Source organism: Sinohyriopsis cumingii, unplaced genomic scaffold (assembly GCF_028554795.1).
Source record: "Sinohyriopsis cumingii isolate HCF-2022 unplaced genomic scaffold, ASM2855479v2 utg000721l, whole genome shotgun sequence".
Classification (NCBI taxonomy): domain Eukaryota; kingdom Metazoa; phylum Mollusca; class Bivalvia; order Unionida; family Unionidae; genus Sinohyriopsis; species Sinohyriopsis cumingii.
In genome coordinates, this window is record NW_028315926.1 from 547,214 (window position 1) to 574,373 (window position 27,160).

Below are 27,160 nucleotides of genomic sequence, written 5' to 3' on the forward strand. Positions count from 1 at the left end.
TTTGACGGAAACTTTTATGAATTTATAGAGAGAGAATTAAATCGGGGTCTACAGGACGAAGTAAGCCATATCGAGGCCTTACAGACCAGTATCAGTTTAAATGAAGTAAGAGAAATCATTAAAGGTCTAAAGAAATCAAAAGCATCGGGCCATGATCAAATTTGCAATGAACATTTGATCTATGGCAGCGACTACCTCATCGAGTGTATGACAATTTTATTTACTCGGATGATTGATCAATCTTACATACCTGTAGATTGCAAAAAAGGGTTAGTAATACCACTGTACAAAGGTAACAGAAAATCAAAGAACTCCCTCGAAAGTTACAGGCCTGTTACTTTACTGCCTGTTATCTACAAAACCTTTGAGAAAATTATTCATGAACGTTTGGTAACTTGGCTCAAAGATACTAATTCTAGTATACCCAGTTCACAACAACATGGTTACCAAAAAGGTTTAGGCTGCACAACAGCGAGTTTTGTGCTGTTGCAATCAGTACAATATAATGTAAACATGGGTTCACGGGTTTTTGCTGCTTTTCTTGATACAAAAAAGGCATTTGATACCGTGTGGCACGAAGGACTGCTTTTTAAATTATTCACGTTGGGAATTACGGGTAAATCCCTTTTGATATTTTTTAACATGTATACAAATTTACAGAGTAAAGTTCTTGTAAATGGGCAATTTTCAGATTGGTTCTCAATTGGCCAAGGAGTGAGACAAGGGGGTGTTTTGTCAACCTTGATGTACACAATATTTATAAATGACTTGCTGCTACAGTTAGAAAATAGTGGATTTGGAGCAAAGATTGGATCCTTAGCTGTGGGAAATCCAACCCTAGCTGATGATATTTCACTTTTGGCTATATATCCTAGCAATCTACAAAAGCTGTTAGATATAGCATACGACTACAGTAATAAGTGGCGATTCGAGCTTAGTGTTACAAAGTCATACATTATCATTTTCGGACCCCAATACAAGAATTTTATCAATATGAAATGGTATCTTGGCTCGTCATGTTTGCCGGTCACCGATTCGGCAACACACCTGGGTCACCGGATTAACTCAAAGCTGACGTCGCATGACGCAATACTCGATGCATGCAAGAAAGGGAAAAAATCTTTTCACGGTCTGTTTGGTATTGGCATTAAACCTAATGGTTTAAATCCTTTGGTTGCTGCAAATGTAATTAAAAAGGTAATTTTCCCTTCAATGTTTTATGGAAGTGAATTATGGTGTAACATTTCAAAAAGTGACCTCGCTTTATTGGATAAAACTCTGAGGTATTTTGCCAAACATTTACAAGGTTTTCCAATACATACAAGATCAGACATTGCCCTGGGAATGCTAGGATGGACATCAGCGCAGTCCGAAATTGATAGAAGAAAATTGATGTTTTTACACAGATTGTGTTTGATGCCTAACAATGTACATACTAAACGTGTGTTTAACGTTGCGTTATTTCACTTCATTCTGAGCGGATGCATGTCAAGCTGCGGGTTAATTTCAAATTTATATTATACCTCAAAGAAGTTTGTCTTGCTCGGGTATCTAACTGATTATTTACATTATTCTGAAATTCCAGATAAACATAATTGGAAAGAAATTGTAAGGTCAAAAATTGTTGGTCTTGAAAATAGCCTCTGGAGAGTTCGTATGTCTAATCAAGCAGATTTTGATAGATTCTCTTCGATACACGAATACTTACGACCTGCCTCAGTGTGGCAGTGGGCTAAAACTAGACAACACACTAAGGTATTTACATATGTAGCTAAACTATGGGCTGCTGTTCCACAAACACAGCTTGATATGTGTATTAGATGTGGGAATGTTTATACAGACTTGATACTTCATTGTTGTGTTAGTTGTCCTTATATGTCGAACTTTCGAAATTCTTTCTGGGATTTCCTTACTGATAAATTTCCCCTGAGCCTGCACATTACGTTATTTAATGCAGAAGATGAGCTGCAACTACAATATCTTTTAGGTAAAAGGTTACCATCAGGAGTAATCGACAAAGAAAACTCCAAGCTATTCGTCCTGTATGCAGCATACTTTGTCATGCAGTGTGCAGCTATCTTCTGTAAATAAGGTACTGAAACTTGCAACTTATGAGTTGACGAACACTTTGTTGATTGATATTGTGTAAGAATTTGTATTCCAATATAGAATTTTTTTTTTTTTTTTTTTTTTTTTTTTTTTTTTTATTGATTGTATTCAGATGATTTATTCTTATATCATGTAATCTTCCATGGAAGGAAATAAAGATGATGATGATGATGATCTACAAAATTGTAAACTGATAATAAATTAACGGAAAATAACATAAAATATATTGAATGGATTTTAAATAAAAAAAATTGAAATAAGACAAATGGAAAGAAAAACAAATGGATCTATACTTGCTGTCTGAAACATACATACAATATAACATACACACAATATAGCACTAATACACATAGCAAACACTGAGACTAAGGAGACCTCTAGCAAAGGTCACAACAGTACAAGGGAAGGGACTTCGAGCAAGGTCAATAAAACCAGGCTCAGACGAACAACCCTTTAGAGAACACTAGGGGAAAATAAATACCCCATCAAAAACACAAATTAAAATTTCTGATACAAAATTCTTTATAAATAGAACATACAATATATTTGAGGGAGAGACACACAATCTTAAAATACTTTATATATTTTTTTCAACGGGGGCATCTGTCTGGTGTCCCCCCCCCCACAAAAGAAATTTGTCGTGAAGTTACGTAAAAATATAAGGGAAACTCTAAGAAAGAGTATATAAATTTTGATAGTAAAACAAACGCCATCAGATACGAAAGTGTATTTTTCATGGAAGACAAGTGATTTATTTTCGTGAATATAAGTAACTCGTCATAATAAGGTCTCCATGGATATATATATATATATATATATATATATATATATATATATATATATATATATATATATATATATATATATATATACATGCGGCCATGATACATGCGTTTAAAGTTAAAAATGCCTATACTTTCCTCACCAAAATAAAATAGCCACTTTCTTCGCAAACAGTTGTCTTCGTTAAAAATCACAACGGAACTTATATGCACGACATTTCACATGATTGATTCTTTAATATTCTTGAACATGACGAAATGTGCAATAACCTTTAGGGAAATAAAACTCGAAACATCGATAATTATAGATCTTGAGTTTGGATCTTCAGGCATGGTAAATATTTCTCTTGAAAAAGGTGATAAATTAACCTCAGAACTGCAATAAAATAAAGTGATAACCCCAGACACATTTACATTGCTCAAGTGTAAACATCTTAAAAAATTATTACTTCGATCGCTGCAAATGTTTACCAGGCGTTTGCACATAACAACATCATCAACCATGATAACCATTTGGTTAAAAGCTGACGATGTATTCTTGTTTTGTATTATACAGTAGCCTAATTTACCAATAAATGCAATCTTTGAAACATAAACTTATGTATAATCTGTTTTCCGTTATGTTTGTCTAACTTTTTTTTATTTTTCCCAGACCGTTATTAAGTAGGTGGGGTTCAAGCGATACAGTTGAAGACACGCGCTCATTTAAACCTGGATACTCAAACTGTCATCAGGTTAAATTCTTGATATTTTCTATATTTTTTCGGCTTTTAATGGAATTTGAAACACAATTGAAATTTTTAAAAGATACTATTACAGTTGTAATTTAACGAAGTGTTTCTAATTTTGTTATGGTTTTATTAACAAATGGCAGTTAAGTTGACTGTGTTTAATTCAGTGTGCAATCATGCTTTTTTAAAAGTTGTAGTCGACGGCCATTATTCTGTTTTGCAAAACTGGTAGTCTATCCGTTTATTTCCTGGTTTTGACTAAAATCACGTTTATATATATATATATATATATATATATATATATATATATATATATATATATATATATATATATAAAATATATCCCCCCTCATTATGGTCTATGCCTTGTTTTGCGTACATTTATTACGTGGTAGTGGGATGAAGACTTTCACTCTATATTATTCAAGGAATGAAACAGAGACTCAGTTTTGTAATGTAAGGATGGACTCCGTGTCTTAATTTGTCTTGTCCAGTTTTGGAGGAGTATACGATTAATACACACGCACGTATGCACGTGCGAGACCTGATCAAAAATGAGGGATAATAGCAGTTTCCACACAGAACCTTTAAACACACTATTTTTGTTATCTTCAGTTTCATAAAATACTTGTACAGAACTATAATAGTGTGATTACTAGGTCTGTGTGATGTCTGCTGTAAATCTCGCTTGTAATAATAATCAAATGCTGGCACCATTACGACAATTGTAATGGTCAATTATTTAGTATTTAAATTATACATGCATCGTATTTTTGTGTAGATCATACGTATATAACCACTCCCATATACTAAGCGGTGAAGACCCACCAGAGTGTCTTTCTTGCAATGAACCATTCACTGTTAAACACTTTATGATAGAGGATTTAGACATGTAACCTACGCGAGATCAGTATTACAATGCGCATAACATGAAGGAGCTCTTTGATATAATAAACGTTACTTGCGTTACATAATTCCTGAAAGAAATAAACATTTGTTCTAAACTATAACTTTTATGCCTTCACCTAGATCATTTTTATGTAATTTATATACCGTCCCTTATTTTCAATACCTTTTCTTCTGCTTTCATTAGCATCCACCATTTACATCACCCGTTGATAGGGAAGCTTTATTTTTTTACCGTTACTTATCGTTTTTCGTTCAACTATTTGGTCTTTGATATCACGAACGATATATAACCTTTTATCATTTTTGCATAATCATAAATAGAACGCTAATATGGCGCTAAATAGCCTACCAGTGCTCTTCGCCGTAAAAAAATCAAAAAAAATCAAAAAACAAAACAAAACAACAATCCGTCAATCAATCATTGTGTAGATCTTGCATTATTCTAATGTTTATATCACGTAAATATACAAGTCATCTTAGTATTTTAATATAAATATACCTATGCAAATTTAGTAAATATACTATGACAACCACCACGACCATTGCAATTTTTGAGAGTTAAATTTAGAACAACACAATAAGTATAAAAAAAATTAACAGGAATGAATTTTTAAAGTCATAAATATAATTAATTACAGTATTATTAATGTATTAATACCTTAACACTGCAAATGTACAATTTATTTCATATTTTAATATAATTATATATGTTTAATATTTTTGTGTAGATGTGTATTCATGTTTATATTACTTTATTTCCACAGCCGACAAGTCCCCCTCGTACAACTCTATTGTCGTCTGCCAAGACAAGATAGTTGTCCTAGACTACAAGACGGAAAAAGTCCGGATTCTTCGACTCCAAGATGGAAAATTCCTGGCATCGTCAGACGAATTGGAGTCAGAACCACGTGACATGTGTCTGATGGACGCCATGACAATTTGTGTCCTTCATCAGGACGGTCTGATGAAAATGGTGTACATTGATTATACAGACAAGTCACGTAATATTAAAATGACCAGGGCTTTATATCTAGAGGGAGTATTGGATTGGTATCATGGTATTGTCAGATTGAATGAAAGTCTTGTTGTCACTGGTGTTAAACGGGGCACGATGTACTGGTGTGTTGTGTCACTTCACGACGGACATGTTGACACAATTCACCAGATTTGTAAAGGGGACGAATGGAGTAGAGTGACAACAAAAGACAACATAATTTATGTATTGTGTGTTGCTGGTTATAAATCCCCCAATAATGGCGTCTATGGATTCCACATTTTGAATCCAAGTCAATGTAAATATACATACAAACATCAACGTCTACGATACCCAACATCAATCGCTATACATGAAGACAGGAATATTTTAGTATGCAATGGATTCCCTGATTATCCCAGTATTCATCAACTTACAGCCTCATGTCAACTTGTCGCCATTTTCACACAGGGATTTCCATTAGGTCTATGTGCCATATTCTGGGACAATGGACGTCTGTATACCACATGCTTGGGAAGTAGTGACATTACTGTATTCCAACCCGTGTATCAAGGTAATTCATATTTCTTATATTTTATTGATATAAAAAACGTTTAATGACGTCATAAATAAAATTACAAACTTCATTTATTGACAATTCTCAAATATTTAATTTTAAATTTAGAAAAGATAGTGTCAATATGACAGTTTTGTCACGTTGATATTAAGTTACATATAAATAAAAGGTATTTGTTATATTAAGTTGACTTTAATAGTGTTAAGTAATTAGATTTATTTATAACATTTATTTATAATATATTCATTTGTAAGTTTGTAAAAATAATACACTTTTTATAGACATAATTTATCATCGACTGAAAAGGACGACGATATTTTATACCGAGTTTATCCACCAGGTGTCGCTTTCATTCCAAACGAGTGCAATTCAATCTGGTTAAATATTGATTACAAAGATGGCCGTTGGATGTATTCACTTGTTCTGTAGACCGAATTCCTTGTCATGATTATAGAATAATTTACCAAAAATATGCATATATCTTCTTTAACCATATCTACATGTTTAAAAATGTGTACACATGTTTACTGGCTTTAAATATTAATTTAAGTTTATTTATAGTTTTATATTTATAAATTTTTTGTCATTGGAAATTTATGTTACAACATAACCGTCAGTAAAAAATGATTTTAAAACCAAAAGGAAGACGTTGTCAAAAATAAAAAAGATGGTCCTTTCCGGGTTTCCGTTTTCAAGAAAAACCTCCACTATTTTGAATGCTTAGTTTTAATATTTTTTGTAAGAAAAATTGAACAAAATGAAAAAGCGTACTTGTGTACACCAGTCCTAAAACAATAAAATTACCATGGTTACGAAAATAAAAAATATTTGTCTAAGACGGCAAAATACAAATCTCACTCGTCTGCCAAAACATGGACTCGCCCACGTAAATATTAAGCCGTATGAGTATAGAAAATCACTTATATTTGGAATACACAAAATGTAACAGTGCTAGAACCCACTGCTTATTTGACAGTTTATCAATTTGATATTGATCAATGAAATGAGGAAGTAAATATTAGGCCGCATTAGTAATGAAAATCCCGTGCAGAGGAATGATGTCAGTCAGGTTATAAATTGGAAATTAATCAATGAAATGAGCACGTTTTGTACATTTGTTTCTAAGACTATGACGTTTTCTCTACCGCCCCGCTCCCCGCCTCCTCGTTTTTGTTTAATTAAATCTTTAGTTGGATAAATAGAAAAATCATCTATACGTTTTAAACTTTTCATCTTGTTACATTTTGTATAAAATAATCTGTTTATGTGTGCATCGGAAATTGTGAAATGATAGTTGATACTGTACACTTGCCTCATTACATAAGGAAATTTTAAGGTTCTAATTTACAAAAGAAAAATAATGGAATATTTGTTTCTGATGTAATTTAGCTTTATGATGCGAAAACCATGGATTGTTTATTTTTTAAAAATAACAACAATTTTTGTCATGCTATATGACAGTATTTTGTGTTACCCCCCTGGATAATTATCATATAATTTTACATGCGGTGGTAAAAAAAAAGAGTTTGAAAATGTAATGAACAAATTTATATCAATAAAACAAACCTAAATGATATATTGTAAAATCAAGTCTGACTTTCATCAGCTGATTTTTGTGAATTAATTGGCATTGAGGTTAGATTGGACAATTGAAATTGATGCACAGAATTAGTAATTTTTGTGCAGTTTTTATAGAACCTTTTTCATTTTTTTTTGAACATTAAATCTGAAACGGGCTATAAACGGATAGTAAGGAAGTCTTAATTTTTTAAAAACTGTATCAACCTAGATACAATGTAGATTTTTTACTCTGCCCTTCCCCCAAACCAGAGAAGCATCGTATAATTTTCCAGTGGGGTGGTGAAGAAAAGATACAAGGGAATAGGAAGAAAGAAAAGAATATCCACCGGTCAGTTTCTCTAAATTTTACTTACTGACTTAAGAGTGAAAACGTGAGGAATAATTTAATGAAAATATAACAAACATAATTAAATGAAAAGCAGCAGAGGTGGTGAACAGACTAACTTTTTGAAGCGTCTAAAAGCCGAAATAAACCCTCATACGAAAATAAAAAATAAGGTTACTAGCACCAGACCTAAACCTCTAACCAACCGAGAGTCTCTCTTGGGGGTCGGTTTATTTTGTTACCTAATCGCTGTCGCTTGTATTTCATTTTTTTGGTTATATATGTTGTATTTAGCGCAGGACGCCTTAGCGAAGTCACGTCCCCTTTGCTGCTATTATCCAAAAATTGTATCAAGATTAACACGGTATCGTGTTCGAGAATCGTTTAAATTTATCGTGATAAATCCATGCGGGTTATTTGAGCCTGACTAAATAAATTTCTAAACTTAATTATATCCATATCACTACTACACCAGGTCTGATGAATAGTTCGTTACGTGTGAGTATCATCTCCGTTAAACACAGCAAGAATATTACAATTATCTCTGATCACTTTTGTTATTTGTGTTTACAGTGGGTTACATAAATCACATCTGTGTTTTTGTGTCTGCCTCTGGAAAATATCCTAGCGAAATTTGATTGTTTACCAAGCATTACATCATCATAAACGACAAAATTATTAATAAATCCGTCTAAATCATCAACACTCGGTGCTTCATTAATATCGGTTATAAATTCAATAACATCATCTCCGTTTTCATTTAACGATTTTGCGCTTTCATTAAAATCTCTAAGTACATCATAACACCGCTGATCATTAACTGATGGTGCTACCAAATGCAACTTATCCCACTTCATCCACTTCATTATCAAATTGAGCAGCAGCTGTGTCTTACCCGATCCAGATGGGCCTATTATAATCATTCTGACAAAATTTGGTAGAGCAGCATGATGCTTGACTGGTTCTCATGTTCGTGTTTCAGAATAGTCAGTGATCTCCATGTTATAGAAGTATAATAAATAATATGGATCAATTTTGTGTGAATTGTAGGCGCGTACCCCATAAAGTGATCTAACAACTATCACTACAAAAAATGACATATCAGTGGTAACGGGTAAGTGTGAACGATGTGGTGCAAGAAAATTTAAATTTATTCCCGGTGACAAGCCAAAACCAAAGTCAAATAATATTAATTATAAAAAAATGAGGAGATGATATTGCAGCAAAATTAGAAAAATTACCCGGAACCCATTGGGCAAAATATCCAGGATAAAAACATCTCCCAGGATATAATTATTGTGGTTCTGGAAACAGACTTGATATCAGACTTGATAATCAAGATTAACCAAAACCAGGTGAGTATCCAGTAAACGCTATTAATAAGCCGTGTCATGCTCATGATGTAGCTTATAAAAGTAAAGATCTGCAGCACAAGCAATATAGCAGATGTACATTCCACTACGATAAATCTTTCTAGGAATCATTAGTTAACGGGTTAGTAAGATCTGCAGTGAAAGGTAAATTAGCGCTGGGAAACCGAGTTTCCTGAAGTGAAACCTCCCGTGCTGGTATTTAATCAACCGATTATTATTATAATTGAATCGATTTATTATTCTCCAAGAGGATATTGGAAAGGTAAATCAGCAATTAGTAAACTCGCCAAAGCAGCAAAAGTCAAACATGTTACTGCTGAAGCGTGGTTAGCGCGACAGGCAATATGGCAAATTTATCTATCACCGCCCAAAACAATACAGTATGCATATTTTGATGTCAGCGTTCCTAATGAAGTTCGTCAGGCTGATATTTTATTTGTACCACATGATACTATACGTCGTAAAACATACAAATATGCGTTAACTGTCGTTGATGTTGCAAGTAGATACAAAGAAGCAGAGCCGTTGTTAACAAAGACAGCGACTGAAGCAGCTTCAGCGTTTAAACGAATTTATCAACGTGGTAGTCTACGATGGCCGCAGCTGTTACAAGTTGATTCAAGATATCGTGAATGGGTTGCAAGATTAACAAGTGTGATAACCGCATTAAAAATGAGATTACTCGAACAACCAACATGAAACCCATTAATACAGTCACACAAAAAAAAAAAAAAACATATACCCGTACAACGACGTGATTTTTCATCACAGCCAGAACTGGGTAATGTGACTGTAATATATTTATATGAAAACGGTGAACTTGAAGCTGGTAAAAAAGAGAAACTGATCCTGTTTGGAGCATCACGACACACAAGATATCTAACATAACGAGATCCACAGGTAGACCCACAATTTACAGACTCGATTCAACTGCTTCTCAACGTGGATTTACACGTGAACAATTACAGGTGATTCCGGAGGATAGACAATTACCAACCCGATCACTTAACTAACACCCCGACGTCCATTACATTCAAGACAGGTCAGCATCACATTTTCTCATGTATGACCGCGACTGTTATCTTTTCTATCTACGGTAAATTCTTTTCGATTATTACTATAGTACTGCCACAACATTATACAATTACAACTTGAAAATTATTATTCCGCAGTTGTTTCAGCATGTTGATAAATTCAACATCAAGGGCAAAATCGCGTTTATTTTTTTTTTGTTACTTTGTTTATAACTAGCTTTTTTTCTGCTTATATCGTTGTCAATACCATCATTAATGGTTTCTGTAGCTGTCCTGACAATCATTCGTAGCTGAGATATTCTTTTGACTCGAGACTGCGAGAGAAACTAAATTTAACCATTCGATACGATCATCAACGATCCAAACAACTGTATCAGTAATCGTTTAATCCTAGAGATGATTTAATCATCATTGCGTATCTTAGCGTCCACGGAGATTTGTCCGCGCGCAATGCATCATCAACAACAATGACGTCAACTAAAATAATATCATTTAATACGAGATTATGTTTCTCCCTTGACCCTGGTGTGTGAACGTTAATATTCTGCCGTCGCCTATCTGCTGGTCGATAACACAGCGGCACTGGCAACGATGGAAGTTTCTCTTTATGTAACTGAAACAACCGCTGTTGAAGTGTGACCCTGACTATCTTTCTACTTGCTGCTATCAAATCATTCAGTCTCCTCGTTTGATAAAATTCGTCACAGAAGTTTCTGAAATTATTTTACGTATTATTTCACATTGAATTGAATTCGGTTGTAGTCTGATTAATTTTTTGAACTCGTTTAATTTCTGCATCAAGAGATCTATGATCATCAGTTATCTCCTCGTAATAATCTACACATTTCTTTAGCCAATCATGAGAAGATGGTCCAAGAAACGGTGGTGGTTGACCGTAATCGCCGCATATTATCACTGCCGTGTTTTTCAATAACAACCAATCGAGAAACATTTTTAATACATCTAGCGACACTGTGCATATTTCATCCCAAATAATACGTTTTGGAATATATTTCTCTCCCATTCGATCAGGAGTCCATGCGTCACCCTTGTATCTGAAAAAGTCGTGATAAGTACATGATTGCACCCCTCCTTGTTTCATTTCCCTTTGCGAGTCTGTGTGTAGGAGTTAAAACGATCTTACCTGAATTCTGTCGAAATAATTCGATCACCCGAGTTGTCTTACCAGAACCACCCGGCCGGTTCAAATGAACCATCTTGTGTCTGGATACTGGAGCATACACAGATGCTGCACTCTACATTTCTGGTATCTGATTATTTTTATAATAAATATCTGTAATCGTAACATGTGCGGGTTCGGAGTAATTATATAATAATTCTTCTTTTATTCTCCACGAACCCCATGATGCATCAGTGTTTGTAAAACTAGTTAACAATGTTGTATATTTCGTATCGATATAAAACGAATCCGTTGCAACTCTAACTGCAGTGTTAGGGATTCCATTTATCATCGATAGCAAGTTTGTAGAAACATAAGCGAGCATTGAAGATCTTAAATGAGTATACTGAGGTGACTGTCCATCAGTATAACCGACAATATTTCCCAACTTTGTTTCGTCGGATAAATATGCGTTTTCGCGGCTTACAAATATATTTCTAGCTGTTGATCATATGCTCCGCCCTGAGTAAATTTACCAATAATTTTTCTGCCGAGATCTTTTGATTTTTTTTTCATTGTTGCTGAGTTTAATCTCCAGAATTTTAGGAGCTTCTTTGATAATATCATCCTCGGAAGTATTAGGGCATTTTCCCCTAAATTCCTTAATGACCTCAACGAGACTGATATAATCGGGTGTTGGTAACCAAACTTCGGTCTGCTTCCGATATGATAAAATTGCCACACTCACCGTCAACGATATCAGTATTTTACAATCGAGCACATATCGTAATAAAACTATTGGTGCCCAGCGTTTTTCTGAAAAGTGTCTGTCAAACCAAACATAACAAACCGGATGAAAACCCCTAGCAAAGTCGAATGATACTACACGGGCGAATCCGTTCAGGTCAAAATCGGGTAATGGTCCAGTAATGGCTACTCGCGTCATCTCTGTTTAAAGTGTTCAGCGCATTTATCCATCCGGAGAAAACTTACTGTATAGCACGCAACCATATCAACTGATATCATATCATTATAATTATACTTAGTATTCCACAATCCGCCGTATCTGTATACACAACAACTTAAGCGTACGTCTTCGATAAGTTCAAATCGTGTTGGCTTCCACGAATTTTTCTCTCTGGCAGCGTGGGCAGCAACTGACGGAACCGTACAACAATCAGTTAGAAATTCGTCAATATTCTTTGCTGAAAATTTCAACGCAAGATTTTTCTATTCCTCGTGGAGAGATTATTTATGGTATACTTCGCCATTAGGTCGTACAAATTGATCATATTTTTCATCATCTGAACTTTTAAATAGCCACACTGACACAGGATCGTTTTTACCTATCATATTAATAATATCAAACATATTTCTTCTCCCAGAGTTCTATGGGGTGTAAAATTTTACAGTTCGATCTCGTGGAAATATTATGATTGCGCTTGCCCAAGCATGATCGTTATGATCAATGATATTTATCGGAGCTCCCTTTGATTTATATGTCGATTCTTATAATACTCCCCCTGTTATCGTTGATACGGTTATTGGAAATTTTAATATTTTTTCTAACATAGCAACATCTTTTATTGTACCTCCGGTATCCTTGACTAAATTGGACCATTTGTTTATTTTTTCACGTCGTAACGCTATTAGACCGTTTCCACGCATCGCATTTGTAAAATGTTCCATTACTCGTTCGGCTACACAATTCAGCTTTGATTCTGTCAAGGATGAAAATTTCATTGGCTTCAGTTTATCAACGCTGGGTTTTTCATTTATCGGATAGATTGCATAAATAACGACTGTTACAGGATACGCTCGCTCAAAATATCGTTTATCAATACTAGTCAACATTCCTGGTTTGGAATTTTTACTCAGTATGGCAGGTTTCCACTATGATGGACAGGGTCATATTTATCTGTTTCTGCAAGTATGATAAATTTTATTTTGAAAAAATAGTTTCGATCATCAATGTAGTTAATGGTAGTTACCGCTCGTTTGTTATTCATCTATTTCCTTGCTTATAATTCTGAACGTTGACCATATGTGAGATGCACCGTCGTTGTTAAATTCTTTCTTGGCGTCGTGAATTTTATTGATCAAACTTTTTTCGAATCAACTAGATATTTTATTGGCAAGTCAGGAGATATTCTGTCGAAATTAAATTTATCTCCAGAAAACTCCGTTATCCTGGATAATCTATCGAATTCGTTCATATTATATTTAAGACAAACATTCATATAAAATTATATATATATATATATATCTGTGTGTGTGTGTGTGTGTGTGTGTGTGTGTGTCTCACATAAGGAATCAGTGCAAATGGTTTAAGGTGGGTCCATTGACTCCTTGTAACAAATCCTGCATGATACAATTCTGCGGGTATCACTTGCAAAGCTTTCGTAATGGGAGTTTAGAACCAATACCGTGTATGCGATATGGTGTCGGAGTCCGGAGAAAGACAATTGTGCGCGCGTTTTGGTGGTAAGAGATATCGGGAACTTAAAAGATACTATGATAAAAATATAATGACAGCAACAGCGATATAAAATGTGAGCACAATTAGATAATAAACTTTCAGACAAATTATAGTTTAGACAAATAATATTATTATATAAATAAGCCAATAATTTGTCAGACATCCTATAATATGAATCAAATCGTGATGGTGTAATCAGACACTGTAGGTTAAAGAGACCAGTTGGTTCTGTTAAAAAATACTGGTTATCTTAGATTTACTGCTGCGGATAAGAGGTATCTCTGTCAGATTTATTGTTGCGATTTTTATGGGGTGATGAAAGATGGCCTTGTGATCGATCATATTGATGTACAAAAACTTAATAATAAATTAATTAATTTACAAGCTATTACACAGAGTGTAAATTATGCATGAGCGGTTATTGCTATCTTGGATTCCTTTCCTATGATATTTTGTATTCGACGTTGTAATTCCTCATTGATTTCTTCGATTTGATAGCCTCCGGTTGATATTCCAATGACGGTCCAGTCGGGTGTACCATCAGGTTTATTTTTATTTGCAAACACAAACGAATTATTTGCATGTAATCCACCAAATGATCTTGATCCGATATTTGGCCAGCTATGATATACTCTTAACTGTGCTAGCGCAATTTCGCTTACCGGAATCGCAGTTGAAAAATTAATAGTAAATTCAGGCCTGGTTGAGCTTATTGTTATCATCGTGGTTGTTGGCAAAGTTGTATTTGCGGCTATCTGCTGAGGTAGTTCTACCATTGTTATTTGTTTTCTTTCTTCTTTAAAATCAACTTCATCGTATGTCTTAACCATTAGCGTGAATTCGGCATCTGATTATTGTTGTGTCATCTAGACTTTATGATATCAGAGACGATAATTTATAATATGCTGATGTGGCTGTGCTTAATCGTGTAACATAATCGTGCAATTTTATGCTCGTGCATGTCGATATTTTTTCGCGATAATATTAAAAACACCTGCAAGAGCCGCTGATGATGAAACAGATATTGTTACTGCTACTGCAGTTGTTACTGGCGTTAACGCTGATAATACTACCCGGGTGGACGCAACAAACGCAGATACCGAGTATACTGCAACATCGATGACAGCTGCACGCCGCTTGAATTTGTTTCTTTCAGCGTAACATGGTCAATGATGGTTTTTAACGCTGATTGCCATTCACGTACTTGATCGTGTCTATATTGCTACATCATCATGTTGAACCCTTAACTCTGTTATTCACATTATTATTTTATGCAGTAACCAATTGAGGTGTTTCAGCAACAAATTCTAGATAACATTATTAAGATGTTGCGGTTAATTTCTTATCAACTGCTTCCACTATAAATGTTTCTTCATGTCCTGTATTTAATATGATAGACACAACTCCGGAAACTTATCGGTTGAATGCCTCAAAGGATTTGTTGTGAAAATCTCAAATTTTGCACCACTGAACACAGACAGCCAATACACACCAGTGACTGTTGCAGTATATTTGATAGTATTATTCTGCTCTGACCATGTTGCGAATCCAGATTATACGGTGTATATGATGTTGGTAATATGCCCGGGAGTTACACCAGGTGGAATTTTGATCAAACTAATTTTGTTAACGAACTCAGGAATCCCATTTGCGATGTCTTCTTGTGTTTTCTTAATCGTGTCCAGTGTCTTTTTATATATGAGAGTTATATATGAGAGTTTTGCGTCAACGGTGAATGGATCACCAAAAAAGTTATCTGGGATTTCATTAAGTTCTCTAAAATTTCTACGGAGATTTGTAAACATACTGACGTGAACGTCATACTCGGCTGTAGCTAACGTCAACATATTTTTTTGTTTCTTCGTCGGATGTTGGATTTCTTAACACTATTATTTTATTTCATGTTGAGTTCACCTGTCAATGTGTCGCCAGTGTTTTTTAAGCGATTAGCAACACTTTTTGCAATTTCATCTTTGATGGTTGTAAATGATATACTTGAGTCTCTGATTATGCCGCTGTCAGTAAACATAGGGATGTTATCCGTGACAGCACAGAGTACTCGTCGAACTATGTCATTGCATTTAATATTGCTGCTTTTTAGCTTGTCATATCGATCCTGAAAAATATCAACCTCATCTGGGTCTGTCCCGGATAAGTTTAAAAGATCATTAATTTCATCTTTAGTCCGGTATTTTGATAAATCAATATCATCGCATTTTTTTTTTTTTTTTGCTTTTACTTGTGATGAGAGATCTTTCGTAAATATCAACCAATATTATCCTAGGGATTATATAATATGTTAAATCTGGCTGCGGTATACTCGTACACGACTTTGTGAGGTGGTTTGGTTGATTTTGATAACGCGTCAAGCACATTAATTACTTCACGGCCGCATATTGGTGGATCTGTTAACTTTTGGTGCTGGTAGCGTTGAGTACCAAACTGGAATTTGAAATGGAATACTTTGTACGTATTTGAGAAATTCAATTGGCGGTGCTAACCCATAAGAATCAAAATAAACAATTCAACGAGGATCAATCGCGCAAGCAACCCAAATGAGTCCCTGGACCATCGCTGTTATCGAGATTCCTGTTTCTGGATTATTTGGTTGCTGTGGTAACTGATCTCGCATAAAAACACCTCTGACATTTTTTATATTTAATTGTTTAGCAGCATCGAGTAAATCAAAATTCGACATCGGTATTAAAACCGATTGGGATACCATGAGGGCGGAGTTCCTGGATGCCTTAGACCAGCTCTCTTTTTATATCCTTTCATAGTTGCTTTCCTTAATGCCATTCCAGCAGCGGTTCCAACAGCACCTAACGCGGCTGCCTTTGCAACAGCTGGTGCAGCAGCAGCTATCAGCGCTGGTATTGCTGCAAGAAGTGGAAATATACCACCGGTTTTAATCATGTCTTTGATGGCACTTGGAGCGAAGTCAAGTTGAACCACGGTTTTTGCTTGCTGCGCTTTATTGAAATGTTTTTGTTGAGTTTTAATCAACGATAACTTGTTTGGGCCACCACTAGCAATTTGATCTCGCTTTAATGATTATTTTTGTCCCACATGTGCTCGCGCTTTTTTATTGTAATTTTATCGCCTGACCGGGAGTCAGAGTGACATTAATGTGACTGAATAACTTTTGTATAATAACACGGTTGGTCTAATAATCTACATGTTTTCCACTGGGGCATCAAAGACTCTCATTCGCCCACCAACACCTTCAAGTAACATTGATTGATCACTGAGTATAACTGCAATAGCTCTATAATTAACACCACCTGAATTTACGCTAGCTCAAAAATGTATATCAACGACAGATTGCTTAATTAAATCATGATGTTCCAGCGAAAAATAATAAATCGGATACAACGATGTAAAATCTAACTGTGATATGTGCAAACCAGTATCAATATTTTGATCACGTTCCATACATGTCATCAAACGATGATATGCACATGCTACATAATTTTCCTTAAAATCCAATAATATATCCTCTGGTGGTTCTTGATGCCGGCTTATTCTTAAAGGTACTTCATAGACACCAAGTTTGTCAAATAGCATTGGATTTCCTTCTTGATTGTTTAATCGTGCAACATTTTGATGAGCAACAAAGATATGTCTTGGTGCAGAAACACCTTGCTGTGTTGATATATGCCAAGTAAATACACCATCGACGACATTTTGATTACTATCGGTAGTTGTTGTTAACTACCATACTATTGATTTACCGCCTTGATCCATAACAGACAGTAGCCGCTGTTATTCAGCGAGTGATGGAGTCATTACCGGCATCCACAGTGAGAGCTTAAATAATATTACTTTACCATCAGCAGCGCCATTTTCTCGCCAGATAGCACCATTATCTTCTTTTCGGTGAAGAACAATTGTATGTTTGGCTCCAAAAATGACTTTTCTGCAAAGCCCAAAGATGTGGGACAGGCTTTTATGGAATCAAGGAACTCTGATAGTTTGGACTCAATCTGTGGGTCCATAAAGGTTCCTTACAATTGAATGGTTGGATGTCATTAGTGATATAATATATATATATATATATATATCACTTTTGAATAACGCCATGATGCCATTATTCACAAAGCCAACCCTGACATCAGCTCCGTATGTTCATTTTTGCTGTTGTTGTTGTTGAGTTTAATTATAGTGGCGTGCGCACAATTGTGCATATGCCACTTTTTCTGACTGCACCGCAGCCTGCTAGTTGTTCCTGGGGAAAGGAATGGTGCCACCCCACCCCCCCAGGCTTTTATGGAATCAAGGAACCCTGATAGTTTGGACTCAATCTGTGGGTCCATAAAGGTCCCTTACAATTGAATGGTTGGCTGTCATTAGTGAGAAGGAGAATTCGGAAACGGTCCTGCTTGCTTTACATCGCTGGTTTCTTGTTGCATATGCCTGGTGTTTCTTGAGATTTTCTTTTCGATTTTTTCTTCTTCTTCAAAATAAAAAGGGGGGATGTTCTATGCTGTTTATAGAGGTTCTTAGTAGAAGTCATGTATGAAGAGAGATTTTCAAGCTTATTATGGTATTACTAGTCGAGGTGTTTAGGGTATGCTTCCTACGTTATGCTATTTATAAGTTTTTCGATATTGCCTCTTTAAGCTATTTCTTTATTAATGCTTTTTAGAGATTGAATGTTATTTATACGTTATTTAGCAAGAGACCAGAGTCCTGGCCAATTACATGGTTCGTTAAGGACATGTATGGTGTATTAGCGACAACATTTGTTTTAAGTTCATCTGTGACTTCAATAAATGCTTCAGCGGGCAGGAAATACCTACTTGTATCCTGAACTCGTATTTCAATTCGTCCACGTTGATTTAGCGATACTGCTTCATAAGAATAATATTGATAATCACGCATGGATTCATCCTTGAGTACTGGCGCATCCATGTCAAATGCTGGGTCAGATGTACGTTTAAACATTTTATTATAATTTGTTATCTTCTAAAACGAATAACACTTCCTGATATCAGACTTGTATTTATTTGTTCAGCCCCATGATTTATCAGCGTTGCTAGTTTTTGATTTGCAGCTTGATTTATTACTTTACTGACATTTGCAGGCATCACTTCATTGCTTGGTAATTTCACTGGTTGAAACACTTTTGGTTCGCGTATTAATCGTGCTAGTCTGTCCTTGATTGCCAAGAACGCTTTACTGGCAACATTGCCAATAGGACCAGGAGCTTTATCATGATCAACGTCAATAGCTTTCAGATTTCATTGATAATTGTCTTGCGATCGGTATTGCTTTGGGGGCTATCCTTCTGAATAAACCCTGAACAACATCACCAAGTCAATTTCCGTAATCATCCAATATACTGTTAATAGTGAATTTACCACACTGACCATGATTACTCTACGATGAGATTTATGTATGATCAATTTTATTTAATTATGTATTTATCTAATCACTATGACAATTAGTCGCTATGATAATCATCAACGAGCTCATCGATGAGCTCTTGGTAAATATCAATATTCATGATATCGCCTTGAAGTAATCGTCGACAGATATCAGCTGCTTTATTTATGATTTCTGGTGAATTATCTCCAGCTCGTTTTCCTCCTACGAGAACTTCTAACCGTTGCACGTCATCGAGTATATTGTTAGAACAATCAAGACCAATTCCCAGACCACTTCCGGTTGCTCTATCATTATTTGTTTCCGTGTTTTTCTTAAATAATCTTAAGGGTGATCTTTCTTCTTTTGATTTTCAAGTTCCTGCATCAACTTTTGCTACGGTGAAGAAGATTGTTGTTGTTCGATCTGTTTCTGATGTTGTTCTATTTGTTTCACACTCTCTTTATAAACTCTCTGTATTTCTTCAAAAAGAATTCTGTATTCTAAATCACCATCTCTGGCATGTGTTTTGCTTCTATATATGCGATATATCCATTTAATAAGATTATCGTCATTTACTTTTTCAGAACCGGGATTTAAAATATTGGATTTATTAAACATACTAATTAATATTTTTTCAGGTAATTTTTCTCTTTTAGTATTTCTAATATCTTCGACAAAACCTTCCTTAAATCTTGCGATCAGTTTAATATTTTCTCTTATTGGTTTGGATGCAAGTTTTTTTTTTTTACGTCGGCGACTTCAGTACTAATTTTGCCAATACCTTCAAGTATTTCTTTGCCGACGGATGGAGGTTGAGCTGCAGCTATATCAGTTGGAAGTTTTCGTAAAATCTTTTTTGTGTTTTTAGTTCTTTCTGCAAAATTTTCAGTTTGCTCAGCGGTTTATTTTAATACTGGAAGAATATCCTTCTTCCTCTCCGCCTCATCCTTAATATCTTCCCATATAGCTTATAGCCTTTTCAGTAACATTTGTAATGGGTTTAAATAACTGTTCTGTACCCTCTACAAATTCAAATTGTGCTTCTTCACGTGTTTGAAGTTTTTGTCTTACAGAATCACGAACAGGAAGAATTTTTTGATTGCTTCTATTCGCTCTCGTGCCAATCTAGCGGAATATGTTTCTCCGATGTTTGCCATTATTGACATAATACTGATTTAATTTAAAGCAGCAGAGGGGGTGTGACCTCGATAAGGAGTCTCGCGGTAAATAAAACACACATAACAAAAACAAAAATACAAGCGACAAGCGACAGCGATTAAGTAACAACATCAACTAACCCCCAAGAGAGACTCTCGGTTGGTTAGAGGTTTAGATTTGGTGTTAGTGACCTTATTTTTTATTTTCGCATGAGGGTTTATTTCGGCTTTTGGACGCTTCATAAAGTTAGTCTGTTCAACCCCCTCTGCTGCTTCAAATATTGTAAGGTTAAGTCTGACTGCTGTTAATTTGGTTTATATTACATGTAATCGTGGTTGAACCCAGCAGCCTTAAATCTTGTTGAGCAAGACATTCGATCTATTTCAAGGCACCCCCACCCCATCCCAGTCCCCACAGTCATTCTGAGATGCTTTCAATACTTAGCAGGTTGAACAAGAAAGAACACTTATCTGGAATTTCTCAAAATACTTTTGGCGAATAGAGCCCCTGCTGTCTTATGAAAATTGAATTGTTTCTAGAAATATTTTACTGTAAAGTTTAGTGTGTAAATATCTTGATAAATACTTAATTCAAAATAAATGTTTTACTGTATTGCTAATTAGCTGGGACAAATATTCTTTTGCTGTAGGAAGTCATAAAGCTTCAGAAGCCCTAGTGAGTGATGAAAGAAAACATCCTGTCATTGAGAAGACAGCCATACAGATAGGACAGGAAAATGTAAGTGCTTCATACATGCATTTCATATAGTTTACCTGACTGTGTACTGGTAGCTCACTTTCAGTATGACTCTATCACAATACACAATACATTACTTCTGAAGTTTGACAAGCCTTGGTGGTACACCTTTAATACTATTCAAGCATTTTTACTTTAAATCAGGTTCTATTCTACAGTAGAACTGAAACGTTAGGGTGAGAGGTAATTTCCCTTAACATTTGAAAGTCAGGGAACATTTGCTAAAAATAACATAGATTGTAAATTAAGACATAAAGTTGGAGCTGGAAAAATGACCTTGTTTGAATTTCATTTGATCAATGTGTGAGCATGATTTTTTAAAAAGTAGTCTACTGGTATATTTATAGACAAGAAGATTTCATGGGATGGCCAATTTTCCATCATCTGATTCTATTCCTAAACTTCATAGAGAATTATTGTGAAAATTTACTGACACGTTCATGCCAAGATATAGTTCATCTTAGTGATAGGAATCGGAGAGAACTACATAATCAATACTCAGTTCCACTTAACCAACTGTCAATTGATTATAATTGGTTGCTAATAGCAAACTTTAATTTGTTTGTTATACAGTTATATCTTTACTCAAAAGTCCCAGATGTTAATAAATATATAGGAGTAATCTCTTTTAATGAATGTATACTTGAACCTGATGATAATATTACATTTTTTCTAGTTTGTGCTATTTTTGTTCTACACCTATTTTTATGGCTATTTAGTCATATGCAACTGAAATACTGTAGCAATACCTCAAATCGTTTCACTCAAATGTTATGTGTCTAAATTTAGAGTATAGAAGGACATGGTTGTCTTGTTTGTCATTGTTTGCAAATGCTACAAAGGATTCTACATTGAAACTGAAACAAATCATCAAAATGTGTTTACATTTATTAACTCAATAATTTAACAGCTTGATCATGTAATAATGGCTATATGTTCCTAATTATAAAATTTTGCACCGCAGTATTTGTAGTTGTAAAGAGAAATAATAATTCAGATCAACTTTACTGGCTGGGAGTTTTACTAGACTTTGTGCTTTGCATACAAGTATTCTCCCTTCACACACAATCAATTAGGGAGTGTCTCAATTGATTATCTTATTAGTTTGCTCAAGCAGCTGATGATCGATTATAACCGATAATCGGAACAACACTAGTTGATCTTAAATAAAAACATTTCCACTTGGATATCCAATGTTGCCCCCAAAATTGGCATGTTGAAATTCGGACAGGATGATCAAATCAGTATGGGATTTTCATTAAAACATTTGCAATGTCAATTTGGTTGGAGATCCAAATGACATCCGATAAACATGTAGCAATTTTGGCAGCCTCCATCTAAATCTTTTTGGTATTCCTTCTAAACAGAAAGTTATATCAACTGTCACAATTTCCTCTGATGTTTCCCACTACATCAAATATTCTTTCTAATATATGTTTGGCTATGGGTCAGAATGTCAGAATGCATTGCTCATCGAAAACTTGGAATTCATATAAATCACATTGGGGTAGCTGCTTACTAATAAGCCTGGCAAAATTAAATAGCCTTACATTCTTCCTTAGTGGTAAAAATCAATTGGAAGATAATTCATCTTCTCAAAAATTGCAAATAAAACAACTCGTGTTGACAAAATTTGACCTAGTACTATCTAGTTTTCATTGTTGGTCAGTTGAGTTTAGCAGCCTGTGCCTATACATCTATGAAATCGGAGGTCCAATTTTTCATGCAATAGAAACAGATGTCTCCTCAATGGGTTGTACAAAATATAACAAATATTAAATAAAAGTAATGTTTGTGAAAGCAATAAGATGACACATGAGTTTCAATATTTATTCCTAGAACAACCAGAAACCTGCTGCTGTTACAGCAAGGTAGAACAGCTAGATTCATCACACGGAGACAATATATCAAAACATAATCATGTGATACTAACTAGAAAATATATCCATCATGGCCATCTTGGTAGAATCTCGACAATCTTCTCATTACTACTTCTAAGTACTTCTAAGTGAAAAGTGACATATACATGTGGTTTTAAACCAGAAGACTCATTGTGATCTCTAGTTGGTCCTAAATAAAATAGTGCTGATCTGACCCTGAATATTTTGGCCATCTTCAAAATCTTGTCATCGCTTTCTCTTGTGATGTGTACTTGATCAAGAAAAAAACGTGTGCTATTCTGTCACCCAGTATGGCCCAATGAAGCAATTGTGAAAATCTTGATATTGTTACTTATCGTGAACATAAAGTTGTATTGACAAAATGTTTTCAAAAGAAGACTTGTTATCATATGTAGTTAGTGCAACATGAAAACTAGGTCAAGATGGCATCCAATATGGCCTACATGGCTGACATTTTAAATATGTTGCCACTTAAATGTTTTTCCACTTCGAAGTTTTTGAAGACTTTCTTTAATGTTTTGTATGTCCCATATGAATGGATATTAGATACAAGCATGATAATCTTTTGATAAATTTGGTTTCAATTATTTAAAGTTTAAAGCTGTTGAGTAGCATCAGTTAACAAACAATGCAATGTTATGGTTTTTATTCCATTTATATATTTCTTTATTGGTCACATAAATTGAAGTGCTCTATATTTTACTTGGTTTTGAGAAATAAATGAAGTATATTCATTTTGAGACTTCCTGAGGTGTGCTGCATAGGTGATAATTTTTCTTAGAATTACTGAAAAAACTAGTTATTTTTTAAAAAAATCCCTTTTTTAGCTAGATATTTCTGTTTTATATTGATACAGGATTATTACTATTTCTCAAATATAATGGCTAACAGCTAAATGTCTTTTGAATTTTAAGAGCAGTGCAGGCTTGGAAATGGTGTCACAGACAGACCTAGCTTATGCCAAAATTCTTAACCATGAGTATGTATTCTACTCAGACTTTGATCATTCCTGATTTGGAAATTAAAACAAAAATACTATGAATAATCGAATTTTGAAAGCAATTGTCCATAAATTTGGTGGTCATAAAAGTCTAGAGATAGAATATTTGAGTCGAGTAGATGAATACATACATACTGTATGGGTGTATATAACTTTGTGATATTGTTATCGGGTAGTGTTGAACGTTAAACTTCCAGTGACCATTCAATGACTCACAATGTTCTATATGGCTTATTAACTCTCATTTGAGTAGAGACCTAGTTAAACTTAGACCTTTTCTCCAAGAAGTCTCTGATTATCTAATGAAGTGGGGAACCCTTGCATTCAGACTCAAATTCAAGTTTCATCTAGTTTATTGACATTCACAAACTTGAATGGCATTCAAATTTCAAGACTCAAATACCAGGTGCATTATTTCCAAGTAATAACTCACTGATTTTAAATCACAGTGGTTGTGTGCAATTGACAAACGTAAGTAATTTAAGTAACAGGTTTTATGATAGAAGTTGATATTAACATTTATCAATGTCGAAGTTTAATGTTCAGATGTTATATTAAAATTATTGTTTAATGATAGACTTTTTGGAACATTGGCTAACCTTTCATTAAATTCATATAGGTTCCTTTCAAACGTGGAGAAACACTCAATGCTATAACAAAGCTAACTAACATCATATGTACAGAGCCTTGAAAAACACTCGACAGCTTTACAATATAACAAATAACTTTAGAAAAGAGCCTTGCGAAACATGCATTTGCTCCATATTCAAACCCGCACTTATTAGTACTATTATTATATTTCCTATTTATATTGAAGTGTATTATACATCATGTTTTTCAACAAGATCTGCAAGAAACACTTGACTTATATATAAAGGTTTTATTACACATATGTAGATTTCAAAACTTAGTTTTTAGATCTATCCAAAATTTTCTATAAAAGAAACATTGCTTTCTTTGCAATTTTATTCATGTACATGTTGTGAAATTACTATGAATTTTGATTCTTGCAAAAGAGTCCCGATTTCTTCGCGCATTTCCTTTGATGGTATTCGTAGTAAAATAATAGTAAAAGATTTTCCCACGCTGTTTCTAAACCCGAAACCCGAACAGGTCATAGTAGAGACGCTGACAAGCCTTTTATACCTCCCGCAGAATTCTGCGCTGTGCAGGGAAAATTCTGCCGTTCGCTGAGTAGCAACCGCAGGTGAAAATTATATGAGCGTGCGCTTGCAGAAGCAACTGTACTCTGCTACCGATAGCAACAAAGCTACATCTAAATTATAAATTGTAATTGAAAACCTATATAACCCAGAGTGTTAGTTACGTGTGCATAGAACGAATTTATTCCTCAATGGTCAAAATATGCAGTACGAATACATTTTTTAGCTTTAAAATGAGTGATATCGTAAGCGACTCCCAACTATTATGCAAGATAACGACGGGGGTACTCCAAATGTGAAAAAATTAGAAACGAGGCTAATAGCCAGGAAAGTTATACATGCATTCCTTGCATAATAGCAGTGAAATTAAAGAGTTAAATGGATGATTTATTATCAAATTATATGGGAATATGAAATATACCAAACAATCATCATTTTGTGTTGAATAACCATCGATATTTATAAATAAATTAATATTGCTCATCAATATTGACAACACCCACCCACCGAGCTGCGATGTCGTAACCCCGTCTACGAAGTAGAGGCACCAGTATTAGTACTACCACTCATGCTGCTTTACCACCAAAAGCTGTACAACCAATGACATTGATTTGTAACTGTTTTAAACAAAACGTATAAGCTAGATTTTCCTGCCCATTACAATATATTAACCTATGTTTGTTTAATAGATATGGCCTTATCTTATTTAACTACCACTTACATGAATTGACTTCATGACATATTACTTGAAATACATTCATTCCATTGCAATTTGACCATTATCATGTGGATTTTATATTGCATATCAATTTGGGGACATATTTTATTTCACATGAAATTCATAACTTCGTGTTTGTTATTTCTGGAAGCTTTTTAAATGCTGTAATGAATACAAGTATCTGAAAACATAATCATTACTCGGCCTAATTGCTATAGAAATTGAACTTTCATAAAAAGTGCTCAGCAAATTGAAGACAGACATAGTATGGATGGGACAAACATTATGGAAAGAAACACTGCAACATATTTCTGTACATACGTAAAGAGTGTGACTTGATCTTTGCCTGCCAATAAGATTTACTTGTTGATGCATAAAAATGTATTTGTTTTGCTTTATTAAAAAATAACTGCGTGTTTTTTGTTGAACATATCATTGTTTGTATATGTAGTTAGTGGATCACACAATGTATACTGTAGATAGGCTTTTGTTTGCAACAGATTCATTGTTTAACCATTTGATTCATCAAAAATAGAATCCATGCTAATAATATGCAATTTACAACATGCTTGCTTTTGGCTTTCGTATGCACTCTTTGGCTTTTAATCACCCTCTGTTTTATGCTAAGCTGTTTTGTAACATAGCTGCATGGTGAGTGGTATCTGTTCCATATGAGACATTAGACAGGAAACCTAGTACAGGACCTGGGGTTTCGAGTTAGGTTAAGACTTAATTGGTTTGGTTTGTGGATTTTAACATTGTTTTTCAGTAATGATAGCATATACGTGCTGGCCAGTATACTTGGTGGAGGAATAACATGGAACGCTACCAACAAGCTTTTCCACACCCTAAATTGACCGAGCCGAAACCAATTCATGCAGAGGTGAAATGTGTGACTGATCTGTAAAAGTGAGAGCATTAGACCACTCAGCTTCCCATGGCTCCGGGAGAGTGGAACAGATTATGTGGCTAAACAGGGCCCCGAATGTCATAGTGGTCTAAAGCACTGACCATGTGTGCTAGATTCTTGGGCTCACCCAATGTGGGTACATGAGAAAGCTTGCCAGTAGCTTCTCGTGGGTTGGTGGTTCTGCCCAGGGT

General features: G+C 34.7%; 1 protein-coding gene across 1 annotated transcript in view; it reads left to right on the top strand.

Annotated features, from left to right (window-relative positions):
• The window catches only part of LOC149773266 (uncharacterized), a 175,393-nt gene extending 154,134 nt beyond the window's left edge, over nucleotides 1-21,259 (top strand). The window contains exons 15-16 of the mRNA XM_089946537.1: nucleotides 5,296-6,078; nucleotides 21,171-21,259. The gene's annotated coding sequence lies outside the window, so the exon portion shown is untranslated. The remainder of the gene's footprint in view (nucleotides 1-5,295; nucleotides 6,079-21,170) is intronic.
• Nucleotides 21,260-27,160: the final 5,901 nt, after the last annotated feature.